The 16021-nt window shown below is 40.7% G+C and overlaps 1 pseudogene; it reads left to right on the forward strand.

Moving 5' to 3' along the window:
- Positions 1–6345: 6345 nt before the first annotated feature.
- Positions 6346–7374, forward strand: LOC126086287 (vomeronasal type-1 receptor 4-like; annotated as a pseudogene).
- Positions 7375–16021: the final 8647 nt, after the last annotated feature.

The following is a 16021-nucleotide window of genomic DNA, read 5'->3' on the forward strand; positions in this document are numbered from 1 at the left end:
CATGATATATAATATATAATTGTGCTAACATGTATGAACCCCTTTTTGTTCAAGTACGTTCCAGCTCAAGACGTCCCCATGTGGCAGGGTAGAACTGTCCCGTAGGGTTTCCTAGGCTGTAATCTTTACAGAAGCAGATCACCAGGGTTTTCTCCTGTGGAGCAACTGGGTGGGTTCAAACTGCCCTCCTTTCGGTTAGCAGCCAGTTGCTTAAAGGCTATGCCAGCAGGGCTCCTTATCATATATATCTACAGTCATGTGCTCCAAAAAGTCTGTTCGGGCAACATCCAACCTTATATAAGTCTGTGGTCCCATAAATTAAGAAATCTGGATTGGAGAGTGGGAGGCAGCCGAGGAAAGGGGGAAAGGGAACACCACAGCATCCTGCACACTACAAGGTGTTCTCATGTCTCTTGTACACAGAGCAGTTGCGCTGCCATGAGCCCATTCCTTACTATGAACCATTGTATGTACCTCATATTTTTAATATAATAGGCTTTACAGGGGTTAGTTAATAACTACGGTTTGTAGCTAAGCTGAATGTTCATAACCCAGGATCTGACTCTATATAATATGGCATTCACAGAATGTCCAAACCAAAATCATCCTATTTCACAGAACATACTGTGAATGTTAAGTGATGATGACTATAATATAATGTTTTAATACAAATATTAATATTATGATGTAATAGTATAATATATTAGTACAATATTATATATGAAAACATTACTTAGTAATTTATTATGTATAATCAATATATATAATATTGATGCTATATAATTAATATAGATATAAATACTATATATGTAAGGTGTATAACACATAATGTATCTGTAATTTATATAGCATATAATGTATAGAATACATATACAATGTCACACTTTGTATATATAATAACACATAATATTATATTACATATATACTATATATAATACACATACATATATATTACATTTAAAATAATATATTACATATATTTAGAAACCCTGGTGGCTGTAGTGGTTAAGTGCTACCACTGCTAACCAAAGCGTCGGCAGTTCAAATCTGCCAGGCACTCCTTGGAAACTCTATGGGGCAGTTCTACTCTGTCCTTCAGGGTTGCTGTGAGTTGGAATCAACTCGACGGCACTGGGTTTTTTTTTTTTTTGGTCATTACAAGTATTGCATATACGATAATTGTAACATATATTATTATAAAATATGTATTCTATAATCTCTCTCTATATCTGTATATGTATGTATATAATTTTCATGATCAGAAACAGGCAGTAAAACTGTTTATAAATGAGGATTGAAACCAAATCAGCCACCCTCAAGGCAGGGAAATGACAGAACGTGCTTTGCGAATGCTCAGAGTTAACTTTCTGATTCCAGTTTAGCATCTCTCCTGGCAGAAACTGAGCCACGTGCTCTGGGGCTCATTAAAACTTCCCTAACAGCCCTCTGCCGGACTCTAAAAGCAGATGGCACCCACACTTTCATCTCCCCTAGCGCCTGTGTAATTAGGGCCAATTATTCCATCATCTCAGGGAAGGCTAGAAAATCAGCTTCTTCTATGGGGAAAAGACGACAGGGAGAAAAATTACTTCAGGCCACAGGGGAGAAAAGTTTAGGGAGACATACATTTTGAATACTTTAGAGGGAATTAAAACTTTGAAATGGAAAAAGCGGAGTTAGAATGGGGCTGTAATGAGGCAGCCTCCACCTGTGAAGGATGGGTTGTTTTGTTTTGTCTGATGAAGCCATTGCAGGAGTTGCTGGAGTGGTTTCTTACTCTTAGGCACACTGGGAAACCCGTCTCCCTGCCCAGGCTGCCCTTCTGCCCCCTGTCAATTCATCATTTCCCTTATCCCCTCCCCATGTTCTCCTCTCTTTTGTCCACATGCAGGATCGATATTTACATTGTTTGAATTATAGATTAGATACAACTCTGCGTACTTTTTAACTCTCTAAATATTAATTAAAGAGCTCTTTCTTAGTTTCATAGGAACCTTAGGGGACAGAGTTTATGTTAACAGGGGACGAACAACTCAGAAAAGAAGAATGAGCATGGTTGCACAACTTGAAGAATGTAGTCAATGTCACTGAATTGTAGACTCTGTTGAATGGGTTATGTTTTGCTGTGTATATTCTCAACAACAACCATAAAATTAATAATAATAAAAAAGGCCTAGGAATCAACAGAACAACTAAGACGGAAATCTTGAAAATGTTCTCACATTGTGAAGAATGGAACAATGTCACTGAAAAATGTGTGTAGAAATTGTTGAATGGGAACCTAAATTGCTGTGTAAAACTTCACTGAAAACAAAAATGGAAGCTCTCTTTCAGCATAGCACTTTTATAAAGAACTATCTCTATGAGTTTCAACTCTCGAGAGCTAATCTAAAGCACAGATAAGAACTTCAAGGGGCAAGAGAGCCTCAATTAATGGTGATGAGACAGGATGGGTGGAGATAGTGAGAATGGGGACACAATGTGAGGTGTGTAACCGGTGTTACTGAACTGTTCATACAGAAATTGTGAATGGGTGTATGTTTGGTTATATATATTGCCACCAAAAATGAATAATTTTTTTAAAGCTTTTTCTAAGTCGTCTTGGATCATTTTTGTGCTTTGAGATTATTTGCTTTTATTCAATTATTTCAAAAGAATATTCTTCATACTTACTAATGGTTGGATTTGTCTAGAAAACTTGTTAGGATGGAAGGTTCCCAGGCCCCTTCCCTGGAGGTCGTGTATGGCATCTCCATGTTTCGGGGCCCCACTCAACAGCAGCTCACTACAACAATTGTGAGTCAAGCACTGTTCCAAAATGCTTTTAATCTATTAACTCAGTGATTCCTTAACATCAAGTTGGAAGCAAGCACTATTATCATGTTACATATGACAACACAGAGGCACAGAGAGGGCAATTAAATGCACAGGGTCACAGAGTAAATGAGATAAAGGTGGTAGTTCTAACCCAAGTGATTAGCCCTGGATTCCAATCCCTTAACCACTACTCTACACGGCCTGGCACAGTAGGGCATGGGGGATGTGGTGTGTTTAGTCTCCTGGCTGTTCCTGCTGCTACATCCAACTGTATATCTATGTCTATATCTAGGTCTAGGTCTAGGGCTAGGGCTAGGGCTAGGGCTAGGTCTAGGGCTAGGGCTAGGTCTAGGTCTAGGTCTGTGTCTGTGTCTGTGTCTATGTCTATATGTCTATGTCTATGTCTATGTCTATGTCTATGTCTATGTCTATGTCTATGTCTATGTCTATGTCTATGTCTATGTCTATGTCTATGTCTATATGTCTATGTCTCTATCTCTAGATCTAGACCTAGACCTAGATCTATATCTATATACAAAACTCACTACCAACCAGCTGATTCCTACTCAGCAATCATAGAAGACAGAGTAGAGCTGCCACACAGGGTTTTCTTACCTGTAATCTTTATGGAACCAGATTGCCACATATATCTTCTGTGGAGTTGCTGAGTGGGTTTGAACTGCGAACATTCTTTTAGCTGCCAAGTGCTTAACCATTTTGCAACCAGGGGTCCTAACCTGACACTTAAAGCAATTGTAGAATCTGCCTGTTTAACCTTCTGATCCTGGAGCTATTATTTCTGAGGGACTCATAAACTTTCTTTTGATAGATACCATTCTTTTTAGACCTCCCAACACTGCTGGAGGAGTCAATAATGGTAAAGCATATATATTTTTACAGAATATCCATTTTTGTTGACCTTGACTTGTGCGAGTTCAGTTATTTCTTGATAAATTACTGGCATCATGTTCTTTTACTTGTATCTCTTTAAAAATACTTAAGGATTTTGTCTGATTTCATTTTCCTTTCCTAACATGCATGATGGTGCAGCTTGTGGGCTGAAGACGAGAAAAGATTTGGGGCAAGAGAACTTCTCAAGGGAGCAGAGAATTCAGACAGACTCATGTCCCCCACATGTCAGACTTCAGCAGTTCCTGATCTCTCCGTGGGAGAACCTGTCTGTCTCCAGGATCCTGGACAAGAGCCTCTCCCAAACACTTCCATGGTCTCTTTGGAGATACTTACTAGAAACCTGTAATTAGTTTTGGCAATTAGCAACTTGGGAAACATTTTCCAGAGATGTTGTCAGCTCCCCAAGCCTGCACTGTCAGTGTCACTAGAGGTGAAATGATAATTTCAGTTCTAGGGGGAGGAGAGGACACAGAATCAAATACCAGAGCCTCTGGGTCTGGCGGACTCCCTCAGACACTTTCCCTGGATGTTATGACCGTCACACTGAACCCAGTGTGGTGGCAGCGGGAAGGAGTCAGGTGAGTATTTTCTATTTCATTCTTCGAGGCAGAGTGTGTAAGGAAAGTAGGGGTATCAGTGTGTGGGTGAGTGATCATATTGCAAAAAGGAAATCTTCTGTGATCAAACTGCTCCACTGTTAACAGAGAAAGCAGGACTAAGTCCAGACCTTGATCTGAATGAGAACAGAGAGATAGGGTCACAGACCCTATCCCAATCCCTGATGGCTCCTAGTGTCATTCTCAAGAATAGTTATTTTTAGTCTTTCATTCTGGTGATCATGAAACCTGATTTGGAAGTGTATAAAGGCTGTAGTTTTGAATTAATCTGCTCTTCAGCCCACTGTACAGGAAACATAAGAATCGTCATGATTACTAGAGGTGTGCCAGTAACACCTCCATGCTTGTAATGCAGAGCAGGATGAACCTACATGAATCATCTAATCCTGTGCAGAAATAGTGTTTCTGAATGGTTGTTGCTGGAATATAAATGTTTTCTAATTCTGTTGTATAATACGCTCATGGAGACAGTAATTGTCTCTCCCCTGGAAATATCCATGATCTGTTTGATTATGGGGAGAGCATTTTCCCTCTGGAAGTCAGGGCAGCAGCGTTTTAGGAAAAGGTAACTTGATAATAATGGGTTTCACACAGCATGTCAAGTTCAAATGCAACTTGTGCTATTTTCTCTAAAATTGCTCTGTGATGAACCACTTATATATGGCCTTTCTTGCCATGGTCTTGTAACTCATACCATGATTAGGTGGTACTATGCAAATAACGTGCTTGTGGCCTACCAAGGGGATTGGACAGCCTGCTACTAATGCATATAAGGTGCTTGAAACTCTTGGAGGGGGTTGACCAATTTTACCTTCCTGCTAGACTTACAGGCAGCTAATTCCAGAGGCTATAGGCAACTGCACCACCATTGAAGAAGAGGTAGAAGCAGAGAGCATCTTTTGGACCTGGGGTCCCTGTGCTGGGAACCTTCTAGACACAGGAGACAGAGACATCCGTAACACTGGAGACTGTGAGAAGCAGCAGCAAACATGGCAGAATCCAGTGGCAGAAAAACAGGAGCAACAGAATGAGGAGACCAACACAAGATGGCTGTGGTGGGCTTCCTGGCCCTGTAAGCAAGTTAGCTAAAGATGGCATGCAGAACCACGGAGAGAAAGAGCTGAGCATCCTCAGGCAGAAGGGTTGATGGTGGAGTGGGGTGCCTCTGGGCACTTGTCAGCAGAGTTAAAAGATCTTTGTAACACTTCCCCAAGTAAGGCAGAGGCTAGGCCTGCGCCGAAAGCAGAGGACTGAGTGTCAAGAGGAGCCTGTCCTGAGGGGGCCGAGTGGAGCCCTGAATGCCCGAGTGGAGTTGAGAGAACTGTCCTACACTGAAAAAGGGGAGACTGCCTACATGCTTCCTGATCCTGATCTTGAGTTGTAGCCTGTTACTTCCCTAACAAACCCCATATCTGTGGGTACAATCTGTGAGTTCTGTGTGGCCATTACAACAAATTACACAACACAGCAGAGAAGTAGAGAGTGCCATGGGAGGGATGGCTGGTGTCTGAATTAGTAAAAAATTTGAAGAGAGAAGGTATATCTGCCTAGACTTCATACTAATCACCTTCGGGCTGATACTGATGTTGATTCTTCCCCATCATGAAGTTAGAGGAGGTCAGACACCTCCATTGACACAACATCATTCACACTTGGTTAGTGGAGCATAGTGGTTAAATCCTTTGTATTTGCAACCAGCTCAGCCAGGTACAAGTCCCCCCTCTGCCCCAAAACAGTATGTAAATTTGGACAAATCATTTAACCTCTCTGTGCCTAAGTTCTCCTTTTCTTTATAATAAAAGTAATAGTAATGCCTGCCTCATAGATTGGTGAGGAATAAAGAAGTTACCACATGTATGGTCTTCATAGCATACATTCCAAGTGCTCTTTAAAGCTTATACATCCAATTCTTGGAAACTTCTTAAAGAAAGAAGAACTTTAAGTCAGTATTTCTACATCAGCATTAATTGTAGGTGGAAAACAGTGTATTTTAGTTGGCATGATACCTCCGGCCCATGTCTCATCTTCCTGTACAGGACCCTCTGGCTCTGAAGAAAAATACCAGTCACTGGGAAAGGATGGAATGGCCTCTAGGAATTTGACAATAGCAATGATTCTCTTATTACAGACTACAGTTGATATCCTGGGGAATTTTTCTCTTCTTTACCATTATAACATCCTATGTTTAACTGGGTACAGGTTAAGGTCCACAGACTTGATTCTCAGGCACCTGACTGTAGCCAACTCTATGATCATTCTGTCTAGAGGAATTCCAGGGACCATGGCAGCTTTTGGGTGGAAAGATTTCCTCAGTGATTTTGGATGCAATTCCTTTTTCATGTTCACAGAGTGGGCAGGGGTGTGTCCATTAGCAGCACCTGTCTCTTGAGTATCTTCCAGGCCATCACCATCATCAGCCCCAGAAAATCCAGGTGGGCAGAGTTTAAGGTGAAATCTCACAAGTACATGGGCTTCTCCATTTTCATGTGTTGGATCCTGCACATACTGGTAAATATCATTATTCCTGTGTATGTGACTAGCAATTGTAGCAATGAAACCATCACAAAAAAAAAAATACTATGGGTACTATTCTTCTGCCCATCTTGACAAAACCACATCCTCACTATTTGCAGCATCGTTAGCACTCCCTGATGTTGTGTCTTTGGCACTCATGGTCTGGTTCAGTGGCTCCATGGTTTTCATCCTGTACAGACACAAGCAGCTGGTCCGACACATTCATGGAAACAAAGTCGCCCCCAGATCCCTCCCTGAGACCAGAACCACCCAAACCATTGTTGTCCTGGTGAGCACCTTTGTATCTTTTTACACACTCTCCTGCATTTTTCAAGTTTTTATGGCTGTTTTTAGTCATCTCAGTTGGTGGTTGGTGAACATGGGTACACCAACTGCTGCATATTTCCCAACTGTCAGCCCCTTTGTCCTCATGAGCAGTGACTCCAGTATCCCCATATTCTGCTTTGCCTGGATAAGGAAGACAAAATCCTCTCATCCTATCAGAAATACCTAAGTGTATGTTTTTGCACAAGGTTCAGTTGTTTGTTCATCACACAGAATCCAAGCACATATAAAAGATCATGTAACAAGAGGGCAGTGGGATACACGCACATGCACACACTGGTATGTATATAAATATATGTGTGTATGTAAGTGTGTATGTATATCGGCCAGATTATGTTTCTAATTCATCAAGAAATAATACCAGAAAATTGCCATGTAAGAAATGTAAAAATGATGCTAATTACAACAATAATAAACTGCTTTAACTCTAAGTTGATTTCATCTGATATTCATATGGCATGCTATCTTATGAGTTGGCTAAAATTACACACACAACATGCATTTTTCTACTTTCAGCTGTCTGTTTTAGCTGTATTGTATTGCTTGAAAAATGTATCCTTTTGAATATGTTGCTGTTGTTAAGTGCCATTGAGTCGGTTCTGACTCACAGAGAGCCTATGGACAATAGAACAAAATGATGCCAAGTCCTGTGCCAACATCACAATCTTTGTTATGTTTGAGCCCATTTTTGCAACCACTGTGTCAGTCCACCTTGTTGAGTGTCTTCCTCTTTTCCGATGACTCTCCCTTTCACGAAGGATGATGTCCTTCTCCAGGGACTGGTCTCTCCTGATAACATGTTCAAAGTACAGAAGCCAAAGTCTTGCCATCCTTGCTTCTAAGGAGCATTCTGGCTGTACTTCTTGAATATAGTCGAACAACATTTCACTTTGATGAAATCAATTAGTATATTTGTGTTGAATATTATAATGGATATATTTTGGATTGGATTTATGAACTTATTTTTTTGTAGGTTGAGTGTTAATTTTCTCTTAGATTTTTTTTTTTACAATTTTTAACATTTTATTTTGAGATAATTTCAGAGTGACATGCAGTTTTTTTCTGTTATTTTCTCTTTTTAAAATTTTTTAATTGTATTTTAGGTGAAAGTTTACAGCACAGATTAGTTTTTCTTTCAAAACTTTTATACACAAATGGTTTTGTGACATTAGTTAAAATCCCCACGATGTGTTAGCACTCTCCCCCTTTTCCTCTCTACACTGGGTTCTCAGGGTCTCTTCATCCTGTTTTCTGTCCCTTCCTGCCTTCTTGTCTTTGGTTTTGGGCACATGTTGCCCATTTGGTATCATATACTTAATTGGACTAAGAAGCACATTCCTCACGTGTGTCATTGTTTGTTTTATAGGCCTGTCTAATCTTTGGCTGAAAGGTGGACTTCAGGAGTGACGTCATGTCTGAGTTGGCAGACATTTGAGTTGGTCCGAGTTGGTCACCATCAGACCAGTCTAGTCTTTTTTCTTGAATATGAATTTTGTTCTACATTTTTCCCCTGCTGCCTGGGGCCCTCTTTTGTGAACCCTGTCAGAGCAGTCAGTGTTGGTAGCCAAGCACCACCTAATTCTTCTGGGCTCAGGCTGGTAGAGGCTGTGCTTCATGTGGTTCGTTAGTCTTTTAAACTAATATTTTCCTTGTGTCTTTGGTTTTCTTCATTCTTCTTTGCTCTGAATGTGCTGTGACCAATAGATGCATCTTAGATGGCCACTCACAAGCTTTTAGGACCCCAGACAATATTCACAAAAGTAGGAAGTAGAACATTTTCTTTATGAACTGTGTTATGCCAATTGACCTAGATATCCTCCAAGACCATTATTCCCAGCCCTCAGTCCCAGTAGCTCAATCCTTAAGGTGTTTGGATATGTCTAGGAAGCCCCTATGACTTCACCTCGGTCAAACTGTACTAACTGCCCCCATATTGTGTGTTGTCTTTCCCTTTAGCAAAGTTCACACGTTGTTACCATCTATTTAGTGATTTCTGCTCTCCACACCCCCCACGCCTAGTAACCACCAAAGATTGTTGTTGTTTTTTATGCATGTAAGCCTGAGAACTTGAAGAGGAATGGCAATGAATTCATCAGCAAAAAGAACATTTAAAGATCTGTCTTGAAGTACAATGCTGTCAGTGATAGGATAATATCCATATGCCTACAAGGAAAACCAGTTAATACGATTATCATCAAAACCACTAAGGCCAAAGATGAAGAAATTGAAGATTTTTACCAGCTTCTGCAGCCTGAAATTGATCAAACATGCAATCAGGATGCACTGATAATAACTGGTGATTGGAATTCGAAAATTGGAAACAAAGACGTATCAGTACTTGGAAAATACGGCCTTGGTGATAGAAATGATGCCAGAGATCGCATGATTGAATTTTGTAAGACCAACAACTTCTTCATTGCAAATACCTTTTTTCACCAACATAAATTGTGACTATACACATGGACCACGTCAGATGGAATACACAGGAATCAAATCTGCTACATCTTTGGAAAGAGATGATAGAAAAGCTCAATATCACCAGTCAGATCAAGGCCAGGTGCCAGCTGTGGAATAGACCATCAGTTGCTCATATGCAAGTTCAAGTTGAAACTGAAGAAAATTAGAACAAGTCCATGAAAGCCAAAGTAACACCTTGAGTATATCCCAACTGAATTTAGGGACTGGCTCAAGAATAGATTTGATACATTGAACACTAATGACTGAAGACCAGTCGAGTTGTGGAGTGACATCGTACATGAAGAAAGCAAGAGGTCATTAAAAAGACAGGAAAGAAAGAAAAGACCAAAATGGATGTAAGAAGAGATTCTGAAACTTGCTTTTGAACTTCAAGCAGCTAAAGCAAAAGGAAGAAATGATGAAGTAAAAGAACTGAAGAGAAGATTTCAAAGGGTGGCTCAAGAAGACAAAGTAAAGTATTATAGTTACACATGCAAACAGCTGAAGATAGAAATCCAAAAGGGAAGAACATGCTTGGCATTTCTCAAGCTGAGAGAACTGAAGAAAATATTCAAGCTTCAAGTTGCAAGAGTGAAGGATTCTACGGGGAAAATATTAGATGATGCATGAAGCATCAAAAGAAGATGGAAGGAATACACAGAGTCATTATGCCAAAAATTGTTGGATGATGTTCAACCATTTCAGACGGTAGCGTATGATCAGGACCAATGGTGCTGAAACAAGAAGTCCAATCTGTACTGAAGGCATTGGCAAAAAACAAGGCTCCAGGAGTTGACTGAATACGAATTGAGATGTTTCAACAAATGAATGCAGTGCTGGAAGTGCTCACTCTTCTATGCCAAGAAGTTTAGAAGGCAGCTACCTGGCCAACTGGCTAGAAGAGATCCATATTCATGCCTATTCCCATCAAAGGTGAAACAAATGAATGCAGAAATCATGGAACAATATCATTAATATCACAAATAAGTAAAATTTTGCTCAAGATCATTTGGAAGGGGCTGCAGCAGTATATCGACAGGAAACTGCCAGAAATTCAGGCCGGATTCAGAGGAGGATGTGGAACCAGGGTTATCATGATGATATCAGATGGATCCTGGCTGAAAGAAGAGAATACCAGAAAGATGTATACCAAGCCAAAACCAAACCCATTGCCGTCGAGTTGATTCCGACTCATAGAGACCCATATGAGTTGGAATCGACTTGACGGCACTGATATGATGAAAGATGTTTACCTCTGTTTTATTGACTATGCAAAGGCACTCGACTGTGTGGATCATTACAAATTATGGATAACAATGCGAAGAACGGGAATTCCAGAACACTTAATTGTGCTCATGAGGAACGTTTACATAGATCAAGAGGCAGTTGTTCGGACAGAATAAGGGGATACCGATTGGTGTAAAGTCAGGAAAGGTGTGCGCCAGGGTTGTATTCTTTCACCATACCTATTCAATCTGTATGCTGAGCAAATAATCCGAGAAGCTGGACTACATGAAGAAGAACGGGGCATCAGGATTGGAGGAAGACTCATTAACAGCCTGCGTTATGCAGATGACACAACCTTACTTGCTGAAAGTGAAGAGGACCCGAAGCACTTACTAATGAAGGTCAAAGACCACAGCCTTATGTATGGATTACACCTCAACATAAAACAATCTTCACAACTGGTCCAATAAGTAATATCATGACAAATGGAGTAAAGGCTGAAGTTGTCAAGGACTTCATTTTACTTGGATCCACAATCAACAGCCATGGAAGCAGTAGTCAAGAAATCAAAAGACGCATTGCATTGGGCAAATCTGCAGCAAAGGACCTCTTTCAAGTGCTGAAAAGCAAAGATGTCACCTTGAAGACTAAGGTGGGTCTGACCCAAGTCATGGTATTTTCAATTGCATCACATGCATGTGAAAGCTGGACAATGAATAAGAAGACTGAAGAAGAATTAGCACCTTTGAATTGTGGCGTTGGGGAAGAATATTGAATATACCATGGAGTACCAAGAGAACAAACAAATCTGTCTTGGAGGAAGTACAACCAGAATGCTCCTTAGAGGCAGGGATGGTGAGGCTGCATCTTACACACTTTGGACATGTTGTCACGAGGGATCAGTCCCTGGAGAAGGACATCATGCTTGGCAAAGTACAGGGTCAGCAGAAAAGAGGAAGACCTTTAACGAGCAACAATGGGCTGGAGCATAAAAATGATTGTGAGGGTGGTGTAGGACCGGGCAGTGTTTCGTTCTTTGGTACATTGGGTTATTATGAGTTGGAACTGACTTGAGGGCACCTAACAACAACAACAACAAACCTTTTCTTATGTAGAGATAGCAAGAATGATGACACAATGTGAAGGATGTAACCAATGTCATTGAAGTGTATCTGTAGAAACTGATGAATGGATGTATGTTATGCTGTGTATATTTTCACAAAAATTAAAAAAAAAGAGATAGAGATAAGACACATAAGAGTTGCTGCCCAGAGAATTCACATTAAGGTGGGGAGGAACAGCTAGGAAAATGGAGGGTGAGACTAGCTGTACAACTTGAAGAATGTAATCAATGTCACTGAATTGTGTGTGTAGAAAATGTTGAAGTTGCTGCCCAGAGAATTCACATTAAGGTGGGGAGGAACAGCTAGGAAAATGGAGGGTGAGACTAGCTGTACAACTTGAAGAATGTAATCAATGTCACTGAATTGTGTGTGTAGAAAATGTTGAAGTGGAGTATGTACTGCTGTGTATATTCTCAACCATAAAAACAAAAATAAAATGAGTTCTATTAAATTAAAATAGAGTTCTTTCCTTAATGAGTCAGGCTTCCATGTAGACACCGACCCCATCTCCACTCTACTACAATCAGTGGCATTTCATCAACCTTCTCATAAATCCATCCACCTAAACCCCTCACTTCTATAGAGAACTTTGAAGAGGTCACCAGGGATATTTCAAAGACAATGACAATGTTGGGGAGCAACAGAGGATGAGAGGGATCTTACCCCATGATCACTGCCCATGGCCACTTCATCATTCTGCTTGTTACTTTATCCATGTTATGAAGGACAAAATGTTCAGTGGCAGTCATGGTCATAATTGCCAGTAGTAGCACACCAGAATTTGGTATACAGCTTATTCATGTTGATACAACCACTGTACAGGACTGCCAGGTACAGGAACAGGAACACACAAGGAGAACTTCCCTCTAAGACCAAGCGAGAGAAAACATTATTTCAGAGGCCATTGAAAGTAAATATGAATCAAATGTTAGATTCTCAGTGAGAAGCTGGTTGTTCAAAATCTCTTGAGGGTCCAATTTCACTCTATAATGGCCCTTCCAAGGGACCAGCTAGGTTCTGCTTGAACTTGTTCAAAGACGAAATGCTCACTTCCCACCAGGAAATCCCATTCCTCCTTAAAATCAATCAGAATGTTAGAAGGGTCTTCCTTAGTATCATCTTGTTCATTTCTCCTTAAAAAAAAAAAAAGAGAGAAAAAACCCGGTGCCGCTGTGCGACTCTGACTCATGGTGACCCAATGTGTGTCAGACTACAACTGTAACTACAAAGGATTTTCAATGGCTGTTATCTTAATGGAGGAGGAACCCTGGTGGCATAGTGTGTAAAGCACTGGGCTGCTAATCAAAAAGTTGGCGGTTTGAACCTACCTATAACTCCACAGGAGAAAGATTGGCAGTCCGCTTCCATAAAGATTACAGACTTATAAACCCTATGGGGCATTTCAACTCCGTCCCATAGGATCTCTATGAGACGGAATTGGCTCAAGGGGATTGGATTTTTGGGTAATCTTTATGGAAGCAGATTGTCAGGCCTTTCTTCTTAAGTGGTTCTGGGTTGGCTTCAACCACCGACCTTTCGATTAGTAGTGGAACACAAATGATGTGCACCATCTGGAAACTTTTCCGTCAACAGACTGCCCTTATATAGTTCTCTTTTTTTTCTCTCCATTTCCCTGTTGGTTTCCTCTCATCCAGCCTTTCAACAGTGACCCTCTGAACATTCTTAACCCTCTTCCCGACTTTTGCCCTTCTACTCCTACCTCCACTTCTACCTCCAGCAAGTTCTGTCAATGGTGTTCTTGGGCACAGATGCCCCGAAAAGGAGGAGATGATTCTACCTGACAGAGAGCAATGCACCCACTGTCTATCCACGTGGTAGTTCTGGGTCAGGGAACATCAAGGGTGCCGGATCCCATGCCCTCTGCTGATGCACATGTTGTGTGTCCACCCCTTGAATAGGAAGGGAAAGACGCACTTGGGTCCATAGCACAGCTCACTCAAACTCAATGGCAATCATTGATTTTCTTTTCATGCATTTGATCCTTTGTTCATTCTTTTATTCATTCCTTTCTTTCACCATCAGTTATACGGGTAACCACAGCTACCTGTTTCGTTGTTGTTGTTTTGTGCTTTTAAGTCCATTCCAACTCATAGCTACCCCATGTGTTACACTACGGGACAGTTCTACTGTCTCATAGTGTTTTCCAGGCAGTGATCTTTACAGAGGAGCTCTCATGACACAGCGGTTAAGCATTCTGCTGCTAACCAAAAAGTGGGTATTTTGAATTCACCAGCCATTCCATGGAAGGAAGATGTGGCAGTCTGCTTCCATAAAGATGACAACCTTGGAAACCGTACGGGGTAGTTCTACTATGTCATATAGTGTTGTTAAGAGTCAGAACCAACTCAATGGCACACAACAACAACAACATACCTGTGGATGTGATCCCATTTGTGATTAGGGTTTTCTTTGTTACATTAATGAAGCCATGCCAGTGTAGGGTGTATCTTAAACCTACTCACTTTTGAATTATAAAATTGTGCAGATTAGGCATAGAGAAGAGAGCAAAAACAAAGGGGAAGTTGTATGCCACATGGAGATCACCAAGGAATCAAGGAGCTGCAGGTCTACAGAAATTGAAAGAGATCTTCCCCTAGAGATAATACAGGGAGAATCTTCCCTAGAAGTAGTGCATGGAATTTGGACTACTAGCCTTCTTAAATGTGAAAAAATAAATTCACCCACTTGTGGTATTTCTGTTATAGAGCCACTGGTAGGCTAAGACAATAATAAACCAAACAATCATTTTATAGTGACCTTATAGGACACAGTAGAACTGCTCCATAGGGATTTCTAGGCTATAATCTTAAAGGGAGCAGATCGCTACATCTTTTTTCCACATAGTGACTGATAGGTATGAACCACCAACCTTATGGTTAGTAGCTGAGCACTTAATCACTGCACCTCCAGGACTCCTTTACTCATTGTCTTCTAGTCAATTACGACTCATGGTGACTTTATGGAACAGAATAGAACTTCCCCATTGGGTTTCCAAGGCCATGACCTTTACTGAAGCAGACTGCCGTATCTTTCACCTGTGGAGCCTCTGGATGTTTCAAGCCATTGGCCTTTCCATGTGCAGCCAAGTGCTTAACCACTGCAAAACCAGGGTTCCTTCAATAATAAATACCTGTTGCTTTATCTGGCCAAGTCCCTTTTCCCCACTTCTGCTGGAAGAAGTGTTAGTTACATGAGCCTGGCTAAGCCAATCATAGTACTCCATTCCCCTGCCTGCTTTGATTGATTCTACAATTGGCCAATATCGTAGTTATTCCCTGAGAGTTTTTATGTTTGGAGGTAGGGAAGGAATGGAAAGGTCTTTGTGTTTTTAGTTATGGAGCTATTAGGAAATAGTCATAGCAATGAGAAGGAATGTGGTAGGTGGAGTTGATTAAGAAGAGTTAGCGACATCCCTAATTGGCATCTTTTTTTTTTTTTTTTACAACTGTAGATTTTTTTAAAAAACGTGGTGAAAATATACACATCAAAACATGTACCACGTCAACAATTTCTACCTGTACAATTCAATGACATTTATTACATTCTTCAAGTTATACAATCATTCTCACTAATCTTTTCCAAATCATTCCACCACAATTAACATAAACTCAGTGGCCCCTTAAGAAAATCTCCCCCTTATCCCTCCCTCCTACCCCTGGTAAACACTTTCTCTGTATCTCATATAAGTGAAATTATACAGTATTTGTGCTTTTGTTACTGACTTATTTCTCTCAGTATGATGTTTTCAAGGTTCATTCATGTTGTGGCATGCATCAGGAATCATTTCTCTTTATGGCTGAGTAGTATTTCATTGTGTGTATATACCACACTTTGTTTATCTGTTCGTCTATTGATGGACATTTGGATTTGTTTCCACTGCCTCTATTTTTCATATATTTCTTGTGTCTGGACAGTAACTCCAAAGTTTCTCTTCATCATGACTTGCAGTGGCCCCATACCAGTGGCTACCTTTCTGCTTCCCATTCT

This window comes from Elephas maximus, chromosome 11 (assembly GCF_024166365.1).
Source record: "Elephas maximus indicus isolate mEleMax1 chromosome 11, mEleMax1 primary haplotype, whole genome shotgun sequence".
Lineage (NCBI taxonomy): Eukaryota > Metazoa > Chordata > Mammalia > Proboscidea > Elephantidae > Elephas > Elephas maximus.